Raw genomic sequence first — 17,256 nt, 5'->3', positions numbered from 1 at the left:
TCTCTCTTTCTCTTTTAATAATAAGAGTAAAAGTTATCCCATAATGACATCAATCCACCTTGGTTGTTATAAACTACTTTTATGATGCTATAGACAGCACTACTTGCCTTTAAAACTAAACTCATGATATTCACAGAGATTTTGAAAACAGTTTAATGAAATATACAAAGTAATTATCTGAATGAAAAAAGAACCATCCTAAATTGGAAAGAACAATTTAAATTTTGGATTTGTCATTAAGGAGTTTTATCTTGCCCACATCTCTATCTTTACCATCCTAACCAGCTATTAAGCTATACTATTTTTTTTAAGTGAAGGATAGTTGATTTACAATATGCTATACTATTCTAAAAAATTATTATGGGAAGGTGACTCCATAACTTCCCTTGGTGTTATATGTTATGTTATTTACATTCAGAATGCTCTCTTCATATCTAAACTATTTAGCTGTAATTCATGACAACTGTTTCCAGTGTCCCCTTTCTTCCTCCCCTAATCCTTTGCAATAGCCTGCAGAATTGATATACTATCTGCTTTCCTCCTTTAATTTTACTCTTTTTATAACAAAGATATCATAAGATGCAGTATCTGAAACCGAAGTTTTTGTTTTAATGGTGAAAATGTCAAACACTGTGTAAGGCCACTAAAAGAGAGATTTTTCACTGTGAGAGTCATTTTAGCATGAGTCAAATCACCTGCCAGTCAATTTTATTCTCTGATTACACATACATATGCAATGAATTTAATCTGTGGGAGAACCTCTTTCCTCTTTTCCTACCCTGCCTTATTCTTTTTTCTCTCAATTTTTGCATTCTCATTTCCACTTTTTTTCCTAAAGTACCTTTTGAATAATGACTATGTGTTAGTCACTCTGAGAAACATGAACTTTACTCTGTCAAAGGAATTTCACGTAAATGATCTCTTTAGCCCTCTTTAAACATTTGCACTAGGGAAAAATATGTGAATCATCTAGCCCTATTTTATTGGAGCCAAAGTTAGTTGTGAGTATGTGTGTGTTTATTCATCTGATACAAACTATTACCTTTCCAAGTGAGTGTGAAGTTACATTCTGGTCTGAAATATAGACATACATGTTATTCTCATAAATCTGGTATGTATTTCAATTTTTTCCTCATTGTGGCATCATTGTAGAATAAAAAAAAATACACTGCAATGAGAGGAAAGAAATTTGATTCTGCAGCTAACTTAACACGTGAACTTGACCGCACTGATGGTCTTTACAGATGTAAATTTCTGTATGGTAAAACAGAGGTATTTGATTTTACATAGTCCCTTTTTACATAGAAAAGATGTCTCTTTTCTCTGGTACTCTCTGAAGCTCTAGCTGATTCTCTGTCCTAGTCTACTACATGAGAGTAGCAGCAAGTGAAAACTATAATGCTTGACCACGAAGATTATCATATGATACTCCTTAGTGTCCATGTATAGAATTCTCTTTTTTGTTCTGGAGATAAAATTTGTGTTCTAAAATTGATAAATATAAAACTAGTTTTCAACAAAAATTTATTACATGTGAATCACGTGAATCGATATGATTACTTGTTTTGGAAGATAACAATCATATCACACAGCCTCTTGCTTCAAGAATCTTATCACTTGGTAAGTAATATAAAACAATTATACATATAACTGCCAGTAGGAAGCATTAAATGTCCGAAGTGATGGATAGGAAGAGAACTAAGAAGAAGGGTCCATGTGAATGCTAAAATGCTAATAAGGCCCAGATCTCAGGTAATGGTGATGGGAGTAAATGAACTGAACAGGTTTCAAGTGAATTAAAATAAATAGGAAGCAAGTGAATTGAACAGATTTAAGAGAGAACCATGAAGGAAATAAACCTGTATCCAAGGGATCTTTCTATTTTTGAGTACATATTACATTTGAATCTCTTTCCTTACTGGTGTGTGGTTAATCTTCCCTTTAAAATAGGTACAGCAAACTTTCATCAAAATCTTGGATTTTGTAAATCATAGAAGACAATAGCAGAATTATATGTCCTGTGAACAACTGTATGAATAATTTTGGAAACAAGGAAAGAGATTCTCTGAACTGTTAGAAACAAAGGATTTCTTTTTTCTTTTTCTGCTCTCTTACTTCCATTAAGCTTGTCTTTTCTCCTTCAAAGCTATATGAAATATTCTGAATACTAATCTGACAAAGTCAGATGCAATTCCCATATACTGTATTTGCTTATTGATAAATACCTAGTCCTTACCTTTAAGGGTATTTAGACAATTCAGGTTGTCCTATAGCCTTGGGGTAGTCAGAAAAGTTAGGCACAGTATTTGAATGCTTATTCCTCCTCTTTCACTGTTAGCTATCATTAATCCCTAATGCCTGGAACGGCATAAATTTCTTCTACAAAGGAAGCCCACAGGTCGTTTTTATTTGGAGCACTTTTTTTTTTTTTTTTTTACATGCACCACAATATATTCCATTATGTATTACTTCGTCTGAATGCAAAACTGTTTTATATGCAGATTTAAGGTAATGAGCACTCAACTTTAAAAAATGGCTCTGGTATCCTGTAGCTTCTCAATAATAATATACACTTACATTCCAACAGAGAAGGATGGATTATGGGTTTTTCAATTTGCATCAGGCATATTAATTGCAGAGTAGGGCTTCCACATAAAATATCAATGTACTGGAACAAACTGTTAATGTACCAGAATATGAACACTTACATTCATTTCTGGAACTTTAAAAGGAATCATCCTTTTTTCTGTCTTTCTTTTCTGTTGTTTCTATACCTCTAGAGATGGTACAGTTTCTTGTTTGTTTTTTATTTTTCAGTCAGTTAATGAGAACTGTGTAACCTCTGTTTCTCCAAAAATCCCTAATTAGATTAAGTGCAGTAGGGCTTTTCTAGTCATTCTGCTGGAGAACAATACAACAAGCCATTAGGGAAAAAGTAATTTAGAGGATCTGGAGGAAGGTTATTTCAGAGTTGCTTTTAAGAAACATGATATGGAAGGTCAGCTTTCTGTTGTAGTTGGAAGCAGAGATGCACACTCAACTTTTATTTGCATTACATTATATTTCTCAACTGTGAAGAGATGACCTAAACTTGTAAAACTGTAATTGGAAGTTTTATAAGTAATTTTCAGCTGAGGTTTGGCACTGTAACTTTAACTGTAGAGAACTGTGTATTATGATATTTTATTTCAAGGAAGTACTTGAATTATACGTGTTCTTGTAAGCATAAAACTGAATGTCCATTGAAAAATGAACAGAAATATAATAAACAGATGAGCAAAATCCTTGTGTTTTACTTATCTTAAAAGGTTTGATAACTAATATAAATTAGAGATCGAGATTGATTAGACTAGCATACAGATTTGAATATTTAAAAATACGTTCTCTACATTTTGTAATGTGGATGGATGTCTTCCTATGTTGAAAAGATAAAGCCTCAGGAAGAGATAAAGCCTGAGATTTAAACACACAGACTACATTTTTTTTTTTTCCTGAAGCCTGTACATTAAGATACAGATTCTAAGAAACTGATGCATATTCATGGAATGAAATTCTCATCTATTGTATCCTAAATTGTTATTTCTTTCTCACTATATTTTATTCCATATTCTTTTTGATGCTTAATGAAATTTGTGATTTTATTATCCCCAAACAACAGTAAAATGGGGAACCACATTTCAAAACCATTTGGAGAAAGACAATATTTGAGTTTACATGCTACAGCTGTAAGCAAGGAATTATCTCACTAGGAAAGAGAAGAAATACCACCCATATAATCCAATAGGAGACTTGATTCATTTTGTGTCTGGAGCAACCTGTGAAATGTTACAAACTGAAATGAGTTTCCTTTTCAATCTTCAGGTGAAAAAAATAGTGAGATTGCCCTGCTTTCTCTGTCAATGTAAATTATTTTCTTAACTCTTTTAAAATCATGTGTGTTTGTATGTGCCTGTGTTTTATTTTGCAATGGTAACTTTGACCTCTTAATATTATAAGGCTAAGTGTGTCATGGGACAAAAATGAAGGCAAAATAGACTTTTCTTAGCAATAAAATACAACCCAATCTATGTAAAAGTAATTTTCATACCTCTTTAAAGAAAAAGCACTGGGCAACATGAATGTTCCTTTGCTGTAGCATGTTGGCTGAAAAACAAGCATATATGTATGCTCAATGAGGACACCAGGGTAAATCACTGGTATATAAACTCTCCCTGTATCTGTTGGGTGCTAACATTTTGAGAAATGCTGAAAGTGTGTTATTCTCATTTTATATTACATATAGTAGGTGTATTTTACACTCAAGGAATTTGATTTCTAGTAAGAAAGCCAAATAAAGTATTGCAATTATTTATGGGCAACTCTTTCAACCAGACTCCTTTATTTCCAGATTTTTTTTTCTTCTTGTTTGAAATGCTACATAACACAAGATGCTGCCTGTTTCTGTGCCTTTTTATATCGCATACATAGATGGAAAGTAGGTTCAAGTATCTCATTTGAAAATCTTTTAATTCCATCAGTTGAAAAGATGATATCATCTTTTCAGAATTTGCTTTTCTTGGTAAACATCATTAACAAAAGTGTAATGCTTATGAAGGATACCATAAGTCTTAATTTGATACATAGAGCAATTTGAGTTTTTATGAACTTTTATTATTTAATAAAAATTGCTTTTGGATCATAAAGGATATTTTTAGAGGTAGTGATTAAATGCACCTGCCCCTCCTCCCAATGCATCTGCCTTCTATGGCCTCAGATTAAAATCAAATGAAAATTAACCTCAGGTTTAAAGTGATGTTAACTGAATTCAGGAATCTTACAATGTCCTTTACTTCCTTTGAAGCATCATTTGACAACACAAGTATAATTTCAGCATAGCTGTTGATTTTTAGCTGTAGTTTTTATTTCTTAATTCTTGTGGGGAAAGGGATTTAATCTCTCAAACTTCGTTGGTAAATTACATTGATGAATGCATTCTGACAGGAAGCTCTACTGAAATGAAAAGGACTCATATGTAAGGGTGGGAATAACTATTCTAAGAGCTTTTTCATGGTGCTCGTTGCCAGGGAAACCACTGCTTTGTCTGTACGTGTTTGGAATGGCTGCCTCATTAGAACTCAGGCTCCCAGACAGTCACTTTCTGATACTGATGAAATGAAAGGGATGAACCTATTTCAGCTGATTAACTCCAAATTAAGAAAAATAGCATATTTAAAAGACAGATTTTTAAAAGCTAAACATGTATAATTATAAGGAAACTGTAAATGTAGTATTGATTAGGCCTTTTCAGCCACTTTGTGACTGGAAGAATATTTTTATTTTTTTTTTCTTTCCCTTTGCCTATTTACATATCAATGAAAGAGTAAGCAAAAGGAATATTATATATTAGTATCACCAAATAAACACTGGATGTGATAGATTCTGATATTTGCATAAATATGCATGTATTTCTCTTACTAACAAGTCATTTTTTCCTTGCACTGACTGACCTATGTCATGGCTACAATATTATCAGAGCAGACTGAATTCATTGACTCAGGGGCATAATAGGTATTGAAAACCTGTGTTAGATACCCACACTGGGGTAGTTTTCATTTTTCTTGGAAGAACAAAGCAGTGGCATGCTCAGAAATTATATGAGTCAATATTAACAACAAAAAGGGCAATATAACTTACTATTGCTCTAAACTTACTTATTTTTTTTTAAAAGAGAGCAAGCAGGCATGAAACAATCTCAAGTTCAAGGAAGCTCAGACCAACTCACAATGTAATACTCCTTCCTGCTTTTGCTATGAGACAAATTTCCTTTGGCAATTTGTTGGCATTTAAAATTTCTGGTTTTGACTCATGACAAAGAGACGAACCAGCAGATTTATAAGCTCTTTTCTTTCAAACACAAGTTCTATAAATTGTTTTTTCTGTCATTCTATATAAGTATACTCAAGGTACTAGAATCTTTAATATTATTATCTAACAATTTAACCTGAGGGGAAGGAAAAATATACAAAATCCAGACAAATTTTACCCCACGAGATGTTTTTAATTTATGTCAAATAAGTTAGCTTTAACCAAATTGACAATATTTTTTTTTCCCTATAGTACCATTTCAGGAAATGTCAAAATGATATTCTAGACTTTGCAAGCCTAGTTTTGATTAGCAATGTCAGAAATTTGGTTTTACACATGTTAAGCTTAAAATGGCTATTAGACATTTAAGAAGAGATGTTGTTAAGAAATCTTTCACAAAGATAGAATGCACAAGACTTGGTTTTTAATTGAGTGTGGAATGAAAAGAAGGTGGGGATAAATTCAGGGTTTATCATGACTCCCAGGCCTGGATGAGTAAAAGTTATTAACTTTATAGTTGTTCATTGAGATTGGAACTGTTAGAGCAATGGTTCTCAACCTTGGCTACACATGAGCATCGCCTGGGAAGTTTTTCAAAATACTAAAGCCTAATATATCCACACCAAAGTAAAATTCAGAGCAAATACAACTACTAGGGATAAAGACGAGCATTACATGAAAAAAGGGTTAATTCACCAACAAGACATAATAATCCTAAATGTGTTTGCACTTAACAGTATTTCAAAATACATAATATAAAAACTGAAGGAAATGAAAAGAGAAAGAGACAAATCCACCATTACAGGTGAAAACTTTAGCACTCCTTTCTGAGTAACAGATCGAACATGTAGACAAAATATAGAAGGACGTAATGCCATCAACAAACTAGACCTAATTGACATTTATAGACCACTCCACCCAACAATAATGGAAACACATTATTTTCAAGTTTACATGGCACTTTCACCAAGATATACCATATCATGGATCATAAAACAAACTTTAACAAATTGGTACAAGTTGAAATTTTACAACATGACCTCAGATCAAAATGGAATTAAACTAGAAATCAATAACAAAAAGATAATTTAAAAATCTTCAAACCCCCAAAATTAAACTGCACATTTCTAAATAATCCATGGATCAAAGAGAAAGTCTCAAGAGAAGTTACTACAATTAAAATATAAACATATCAAAATTTGTGGGATGCAGCTAAAGAAATGCTTAGACAGAAATTTCAGCATTAAATGCTTATATAAAAACAAAAAACCAAAACAAACAAAAAACCCCAAAATACTAAAGCCCAAGACCCAACCTCAGAGATTTGTATTCAATTGATAAGGGATGGGTCTAGAATGGTATTTAAAAATTGCTCCCCTGGGGCTTCCCCGGTGGCGCAGTGGTTGAGAGTCCGCCTGCCGATGCAGGGGATACGGGTTCGTGCCCCGGTCCGGGAAGATCCCACATGCCGCGGAGCGGCTGGGCCCGTGAGCCATGGCCGCTGAGCCTGCGCGTCCGGAGCCTGTGCTCCGCAACGGGAGAGGCCACAACAGTGAGAGGCCCGCGTACCGCAAAAAAAAAAAAAAAAAAAAATTTGCTCCCCTGGTAATTCTAATGTGAAGCCAGACTTGAGAAACTTTACAGAACTCATCATGGTGCTGCTCAACAGGCCTGAACATTAGAGGCACCTGAAACATTTTAAAAAGCCCAACACCCAGGTAGAATCCCAGATTAATTAAATCAGCACCTGTGAAAGCAGGGCGCAGAATTTTAAATTTCTCCAGGTGATACCCATGGGAGTCAGGGTTGCAAATCATGATACTGGAGGAAGAGAAGTTTAAGAAGTTTAGGTGAAGAGCTGGTGTTAGAAATATTAAATTTGAATGGGAGCTGGGACTATCAGCCTGCATGAAGTACTTAGCCACTTGAGTATAAATCAAACTGTAGAGCACAGTCTAGATATAAAAAAGTGGATTATGGGGCTTCCCTGGTGGCGCAGTGGTTGCGCGTCCGCCTGCCGATGCAGGGGAACCGGGTTCGCGCCCCGGTCTGGGAGGATCCCACATGCCGCGGAGCGGCTGGGCCGCTGAGCCATGGCCGCTGAGCCTGCGCGTCCGGAGCCTGTGCTCCGCAACGGGAGAGGCCACAACAGAGGGAGGCCCGCATACCACAAAAAAAAAAAAAAAAAAGTGGATTATGGGACGATTTTTATGATAATGGAAAACTGAGGAGAGGAGGGATTCATTAGTGTCCTTAGAAAGAAATTAGAAAAAGGGGGCCAAGAGCAGAAGCTTAGGAAACATTGGCCTTTAAGAGGAGGGAAGAGGGAAAAGAACCAGAACTGAAAACTAAGAAAAACAAGAAAGGGATTTAGAAACCTGAGACACGATGAACCCAGGTTATGCCTATTCTCTCATCTCTCTCTCTCTCTCTCTCCCACTTTCTCTCACTCTGTCCCTCTCCCACCCTCTTTACTCCTCTCCAGTCTCTCTCATTGGACATTTACTACTCCTTTCCACTCCAAATTTTGCTTTTATCATGGATAATATCTAGGTTGATAAACATAATTTCAGATTCTTTTGACTTAAGTTTATTTTCTCCCACACTACGCATCATAGAACTACTTGGTTTGCAGTGTCCATAACCCTTCTTGAATATTACTTCATTCCAAACTATTTCAAATTACATTAACCTTTCATCTATTCAAATGATGGTCTATTTCAAGCAGATTTATGCCAGTATTCTCAATGTTTAAGTCTTTTGTTCTTTGTCATATTTTCCCTGATAATGCCAAGTATTGGCTCTCTCTCTCAACATTCTTTTCCTCCTATATCTTGACATTAAAATGTCATTGGAGAAAATCACATATTTATGTAGATTATGGTGCTCTGAATCTCAACTAGTCAATATGAACTACTTGAAAGTTATCTTCAGCAGTTACCTTTCGCCATGTGAGTTATTCCAAATTTTTACCAATGTCTTCAGATCCCTCATATTACTGCCACTCCTACTGCAGAAGGTAAATATAATCTTAGCAGACATTGTGGCTATAAGTCAAATTCCCTCAACTTCCTGTCCTAATCTCCTTATGTAACAACGAAAAAAGAAAAACAACAGAATTATAATTGTACTCACTTTCACATCTTTTTCTCCAGTCACAGAGGATAAGCTGTTCATTTTCTTTTCAGAGATGATTTCTCCACCAGTGATCCTGATCTCTATACTTCCATTTCTTCCATAACCTGAATTCTAATCTCAAATATTTTCAACTTCTGTTGACAATATTTCCTATCGTCAAGTCTTTTATTTTCCTCTCTCGTTTCCTCTCCTTCCCTTTGCAGCCAAGCTCTTGAAAAGAATACTCCACGCAATGGTTTTCAAACCTGACTAAATATTAGAATCACGTGGGGAACCTTTGGAAGCTGCTGGCAACCAATCCCCTTCCCCAGAAATTCTGACGCAATTTCTCTGGAGTAGAGCACAGGCACTGGCGGTTTTTAAAAACTCCCCATGTGATTCTAATATCTGGCCAGCTTTGAAAGCCACTGTTCTACTAACTCAGACTACAGTTGCTCATTCCCTACTCCAATTAGTTTCTATTTCTATACTTCTCCTGAAACTGTTCTCTTAAAGGGCACCAATATCTACTTGATTTTCAAGTCCAGTTAAATATTTTTAGTTTTCACATCAACTTTTCATACTGAGCCTCTGTCAAAATTGACCACCCTACTTTTCTTCAAAAGTTTTTGCTTTCTATCCTTTGCACTGCTGCAGTGAAATCTTGCTTATTACTTAGCTTTTTGCTGATCTAAGTATGGGCCATGTAACAATGAAACCAAAATGACAGATTTCTTGTGTTTTGTAAATATAAAAAATAACTGTTCTATATGTATGCTTATGTGCTAGTGGAGGATTTCCTTAAAGTGAAGCTTCACTTAAGAAGATGGAGTGATTCTTCATTTAGCGAGTTTAGTTATGATAAAATGGTAAGAAGTAATATACATGTTGAAGAAAGCATCACAACAGAATTGTAGGAGTCCAAATTTAATACACTAGTTTTTAAAAGTCTAGATTATATGACATTTTATTATATAAAATCACTGTCTTAAGTTTTTTGTTCAAAAATGTTTTGAATACAAAAAAATATTGACAGAAATATTGACAGTTTTATAAGACATGGATTGGAAGGCAGAGTTTAGAAATAGGAACACTAACTGGGAGATTATTTCATTAATCAAAATGTAGGGGATAAAGGCCTTGGGTAAAAAACTTGAAAGTAAATGTGGATAAGATGAGACAAATGTGAAAGTGATTAAAGTCATAAGTGGAAGAACTCAATAATAGATTAAAATTTACAGTGAAGAATAAAGGGGGAAATATGATTTCAAAATATTTGGCCTGGCAATGGAAAGATTTGTGTAACAAGTGACATTATATTTAAAAAACAAACACAATGATTTGGGATGGGAGAAATGATTTCCAGTTAAGACCATTTTGAACCTAATGGCTGGCCATTTATGTGAGTCAGTGCCTTGTCAACTGCAGTAGATGGGAAATACCAGGACTGGAGATACTATTTTAAGCGTCATCCCTACAGAACTGGATATTCAAATCTTAAGAGTAGATGAGATTTCCAAATGGGTAATTATAAACAATAACAGTAAGAGAGCCAGAGAATGTTGAGAAACACCCGCATTAACAGAAGATGCAACATGATGTGATAAGAGAACATAACCTCTGAAATCAGACTTATTGTGTTTGTATTATGGTCTTAGCTCATACTAAATATGTGATCTCAGACTTTTAACTAGTCAGCTTCATTTTAGTCATCTATAAATTAAGGATAATATTATCTTCCTCACAGGACTGTGGGAGTCTTTGTGCCCACATTTGTGTGTGTGTGTGTGTGTGTTTAGACGGAGAGAGGGAGAGAATATAAATTATTACTCAATGAATATTTCTATTTTATGGTAGATAACATATAATTAAATAAAAACAAGTCAAAGTAGTGTGAGGGATTAGAAGGTACAAGAAACATGCAATGTTTTAGAAACCAAGGGAAGAGGGTTTTAAGGACAGTCATGGTCAACAATTTAAAAAATCATTAAGAAAAATTATTCCTAGAAAAGTACAAATCTCTCCATTATAATGATAATGAAAGCATAGTATGACATCTGCTAACTTACTACTTAAAACTGAAACATAAAGTACCTGTATGCATATTATCTTATTCACCTTATTAATGTGTAGAAAGGAGAAGCAATTAAATTCCAGATTTTTAAAAACATTGTTTTGATTTAAAACCCAAATTTTGGTTGGAAAAGCTATGCATGAATGAAATAAAAAAATAAAATAGTACCAAATGGTTTGCCAGTAAAAAGAAGGCTTTCTCTGACTACACATACCAGATTTCTCCTCAGTAGCAAATGCTCTTGGTTTCTTGTATTAACTTCTCACATTTTTGTGTACCTGTCCGAGCATATCTGAATATGATCATTATGTTTTTAAAAGGAGAATATGTGTGTGCACATACCTTCCTCTTTCTCTCTCTCCCTGTATTACTCCACATTTGGGGGATCATTCCCAAAGACACATACAGATTTTTTTCTTGTCCTTTTCGTCCTTTCCTCTTCCTTCTTCAAATTGCCTAATAGCATGCCAAAATTTATTTAGTTAGCTCCTTATTGATGGACACTTAGGGTCCATCTGTTAAGGCTCTGTGAAATGTATTGAGTCTTATAATTAACAGAAAGCTTTCATATGCTAACTGGAACCGTAAGAGAAAATTGCATTTTTTCCCCAGCTGTGCCCACAAGCTTAAGGCTAAACAGATTCTAAAATTATCAGGGCATTTCTGGGTTTTCACTCTGCTGAACTCCAATTCAAAAAGTGAAGGGGAAGAGAGGATAAATTAGGAGTTTGGGATTAACATATAGACTCTATTATAAATAAAACAGAAAACCAACAAGGACTTACTGTATAGCACAGGGAACTATACTCAATATTTTGTAATAATCTATAAGGGAAAAGAATCTTAAAAAGAATATATATATGTATATATATATATAACTGAATCACTGTGCCGTACACCTGAAACTAACACAACACTGTAAATCAACTATACTTCAATAAAGAGAAGCAGACATTGATCGACAATAATTTCATCATATTATATTATAATGTAGAAATTGATAACCTAATTGAACATTGATATAATTTTTAAAAAGGAAATCCACAAAAAAGGGAAGGATTTTTGAAGTTAGTATATATTGAAACTTCCAAATTCAGTATAACAACACAGAAATTGCATTGCGAGACTTATTAGAATCTTTCTGGAGGGGATGGGTTGGGAAAAAACATGATATATGGGTGACTAAATTACACGTGTGTCTTTGACTTAGCAAGACATTTTGATTGACCAAAGCCATGTGTACAATGGATATGCTTATCTAGTCTCACAGGAAGGCACACATCAGCTCAGTGTATTAAAGCAGATGAAGAAAACTCCATGAGGTAGGTGGGCTGGTTTGTTTTCTAAGTTCCTGCTCAACAAAAAATTACTTACTTACTTCTGGTTCCAATTTTTAGGGAGCTCAAATATAAGAAAAAAACAATTGCATAATTCTTTGTCTTTTGTGATTTAAGACATGCAGAAAATAGGATTGGCAGAGAATTATTTGGATGTGTATAATTTATAGATTTGGCCTCGAAAATATTGATAGTTTATCATAGTTTCATTTTTACACCTCCAGAAGAATAGGTTATTATTATTATTTTTATGGAAACTTGTGATTACAAATTAGAATTAAGCTGAATGAAGTTAAAGAGACATCGCAGCATCACATTCTCTGCCAGGGAAGAATTACATTTGCACAAGTAGAAAGTTCTTTGCAATTCTCACTAAGCTAAAGTGTATTTCTAGTTGTGTCTGTAGATTTGTGTCATTCTGAAAATAGCCACATCCTCCGTCTGCATTTTCCATCTAAAAACAATGTTTTTTAGGAATAAATTTCTTCCTGACATTCAATTTCTGAATATTCGCAAGGTTAAACTTGTATTCACCTCTATTCAAATGCGGATTCTCTGAACTGCAATTGTGTGGCTATTTCATACATTGAACCTCAGACAAAACATATCACATTCAAATGATATATTGTAAAAGGACCCAAAGTGTGTATGCATGTGTAGGGGGTGTGTCAGTATTGCATAGCAGTTATGTGGATGGATAGATACAAAACATAGAACCATGTACCGTACGCATAGATAACTATTTTCCAATAATTAAAAATGAGATCGTCTTCACTCGAAAATAATACAAAGAACATTTTAAAATCTAGTTTTAAAATTTCATGTGATCATTTCTACCATTATGTCTGTTTTTTCAGTAGAACTTATATTAAATCAATGATTTTGTTGTTTAACAAGGAAAATAGTCTTAAAGATACCAAGGTGTTAAATAATCACTATTATTTGTAATATAAGCACATTTTAAACAACTTAAATGTATACTACAAAAAGAATAGTTAAATGGTGATATATCCATGTTATGGAATACCCTACACACCACTGAAAATAATGACATACGTCTATATATGTTGACATGAAAGGGGTATTTGATATATTGATAAATTGTTTCTTTGAGTGAAAACTACTCTATTTGTATAAATATAATTATACACCTGCAGGGCTGTAGCATTGTGCAACTCTAGCAGGTAAGTAATTCAGTAGCATCCATATTATATATGCATTATAGACATTTCTGCATACAAATGCACATTGAAGAGAAATTATTAGCACTTAAAAATGTAGTTATATTTATGTAGAAAAAGTTATAGTGGTAAACACTGCAAATTATAAATAGCAGAAACCCTTAATAGGTAGGATGGTGGAAAGGGTAGAGATGAGGTTACTTTTGCTTTTCATTTTTGCTTTACACACCTTTGTATTGCTTGAATTTTTCAATTGAATTTGCATTAACTCCACAATATTTTTAATATAACTATAATTGGAATTCTACTTTGTGAATTGTATGTCTAACTCATGTTCTTTCCTTTTAATCATCAATTTCTATACTGACTTCACAAAAATGCCATACTCCCACCAATTAAAGAAACCAAAAAATAAAAAAGAAGCAAAATAAAGAAGTAAGTAAACTGAAACCAAATCTTCTCTTAGGGATATCACATTTTGTGCCAGGCCTTGAAATGAGATGTGTAAACTATCTTTGACTTCTCTCTTTCTTGAAGATATTTGACTTAAATAATCAACTCCAAACGTTGCCATGTCCCAAAAAAGATATCTTTACTCTACATTCTTTCTAAAATACTAGCCTGATTCAGACTAGTATCATCTTACTGGGATTACAGTTAGTAACTTCTTCACTCGTTTCCCTTCCTTTCATTTCTTACCTTGCTGTACATTACTATAGGGTTAGTTTCCTGAAGCATAGATGAAATCATGTTATTATACTTATCAAAATATTTGTGGGCCCCATCATTCACAGAATAAGTTTCAAATTTCTAGGCATAACATCTAGGACCTTTCATGTCCTGATGCCAAATTGCATGCCTTATTAGCATAAATTTAAACTGCACCCTTCCAATCACTCCTAAACTTCCATAAATATAATGTGCCTTTTCATGCCTCTAAGTCTCTTTACTGTGTAGTTTACTTCTCTTATTCTCCTCATCCTTCAAGTATCACTACAAATACTACTCTTTCTAGGAAATAAACTATTTTAGCTGACAATGGAGTTAAATACACCTGTTTTCCTACAGGACTTTGCTTGACCTATATTAGAGATCTTATTTCACCTGCAATACCTTGGTTGATTTTTAATCTGTTTTGCTCTTCACTAAATAATTTATTACTTAGAGTTAGGACCTACTATCAACTGATCTATGAATTCTCAGGATTCCTAATAAAATTGTGTTTGATGAACTTGTTTGCCTTGCTTTTAGCCAGGTAACTTAGAGTTCCTTTAGCCTTATTAGGAAATACATACACTTATTAGGAAACACGGTTGATGAGGTTGCTATATATGAACAAGTCTACAGCAAAAATAAGTGTCACCTTAGTTCTATTCCAAAATACGTTTATGTCCTACCAATCTGTTTCAATTGATTTGATATTTCCAACTATTTGTGGATTTGCATTTTTGTCTTGTTGATGCTCTAAGGATATGCTTTCCAGTATATAGCCATTAGACACATGCACCTATTTACATTTATATTTAATTAATCAAAATTAATTAAAATAAAGGATGCACTCCACAGTTTTTCTAGCCACATTTAAAAGCTAGAAATCTATATTATAGATTTAGCCACATCTAAAGATCTAGATCTAGGCACATCTATATTATATAAATTTCCATCATCACAGAATTTTCTATTTGTTGTGCTGCTCTACAGGTTAAACTCAAAATACAAATTATATCTCTGCTCAGTTGGTGACATCCTGATGGATAAATGGCATGCTTTACAATTGAATCTTAGCATTGCTTTTACCGAAGTAGTACCTATATCTGTACAACTAGCTTACTAGGCAACTGATATAAGGACTAATATTTCTCTAATATTTCAAAATTTACTTTCAATAATACAGTTGATGGCATATATCCTCTTACACATCCCTTTATACACACATCACCTACATTGGAGTAGGGTATGAGGAATTGACTATGCATATTTGCGAAATGCATATTATTAAATGAAAGTCCCAGCTCCCGGTGACAGAAGATCTGACCATTCTGAACATCCCATTGGCCAATTTAGCATAAATGTCAAAGAAGGGACCAAGAGAGAATAGATGTTTAGAGCTCAGAATTTAAAAAATCCACTTGTTTTCACCTTTAGTGCGGAAATGTCCCGTCCTTACTCAAAGGTCACCCCAGTGTCATGATTTCAAGCCTTTATACCATGGCATTTATTTTGCTCACTCTCTTCACCCTTCAAGGCTTACCTTGAACTTATTTCCCCCAGTTTTTCTCCATGCTGGTTAGGAAGTCTGCAAGTATAGAACAAAATAAAAAAAAGGAAATTCCTCTCCTTGGGATGAGGACTGGCCTCTCTTTGATATAGTATGTTGGATCCTGTGATAGCTACTTTTTTTATGCAGACTTAATATATATTTGCTCATCTAACATAGAAGTTGAAACTTTGGCATCTGCCTGACAACCACCACCTTGCTGCTTCCATTTCTCACCTATAAAGAAACTTGCTGTCCTTTTTGTTAACTAGATGAGCTATATTTTTCACTTTGAAAAGACATACCCCTGTTGCTTTGATGCTGAGAGACTGCCTCATGACATTTTTTTCTGTTATTAAGGTACTGTAGTTTTGATATCATAATTTTCAGCAGAGGTTCATTTAACAAATGAGTGAACGAAGGATCAAATTGTTATTACTGGGGACATAATAACCTCTACCAACTGACCTTCAGTAATGGAGAGACTCCTTGGTGGGAAGAGGGTTTTCATGCCAACACTTTCCTGATAGAGTGTGTCTATAGCTTTATATTTAATATGAAGAGTCAAAAAAAATGTCTTAGAAAAGCTAGGGAACTAAGTTGTACTGTTAGCTTCTTTCAAAAGTGGAAGCAAAAAGGATATAGGGGCAGTTAACACCCTCAAAATTTTAGTCTAATCAATTTCCACAAGAATATTTGAAAACTATTCATCCCACAAAATTAATTTTCACTAATTACATTTACCAAGTTCACTTCTGCAATGCTCTTTTTATGTGAATAATGTTTTCTTTAGCACATTATGTAAAATATCATGTATATGTAAATTATGGTTGAATTGCTTTGAGAATAGGGTACTCTTCAATTTATGGGTATTAACACTAACCACAGCAAAAACAGGAAACAAAAAGGACACTGTTTTCTCTACTTAGTATAACCAATCTCTTATGCCTTATATTTGTTTTTATATAACTATAGAAATATATTTGTATTCTTCAGAATTGCAAAACTTAATTTTAATCAGGGACCCAAATGAACAAATACTTCCCATTATTTTAAACCTCTTTATTTTCTGCAGTCATACTTTTGTAAGTTACTATAATGTGAAACGTCAAAAGATTTCTCTGGGCAGTCTAAAGATCACTTTGTTAGGATTGCTAAACAGATGTATTCAAATGTATTTTCATGACTGAATTTTTATTAAGCAAGTTCAATGTTTACCTTTTCCTTGCCTGTATGAAAAATGTTATAGGATTTTTCTGAAAATAACATCATCCAGATAAAAATGTTGAAAATATCCCAAACCACATAAGGCTCATAAAGAGTGAGGGAAGCAAGTATGCCAGCTAATCTAGTTCACTATTCTCATAAAGGGCAGTGGTGGCACTTTAGAGCCAGTACATCTATTCATTTTCATGGTAATAAAACCATTCCTGAAAGTGCCTTTGT

Source organism: Physeter macrocephalus, chromosome 11, assembly GCF_002837175.3.
Source record: "Physeter macrocephalus isolate SW-GA chromosome 11, ASM283717v5, whole genome shotgun sequence".
NCBI classification, from domain to species: domain Eukaryota; kingdom Metazoa; phylum Chordata; class Mammalia; order Artiodactyla; family Physeteridae; genus Physeter; species Physeter macrocephalus.
This window is presented reverse-complemented; position numbering follows the sequence as displayed.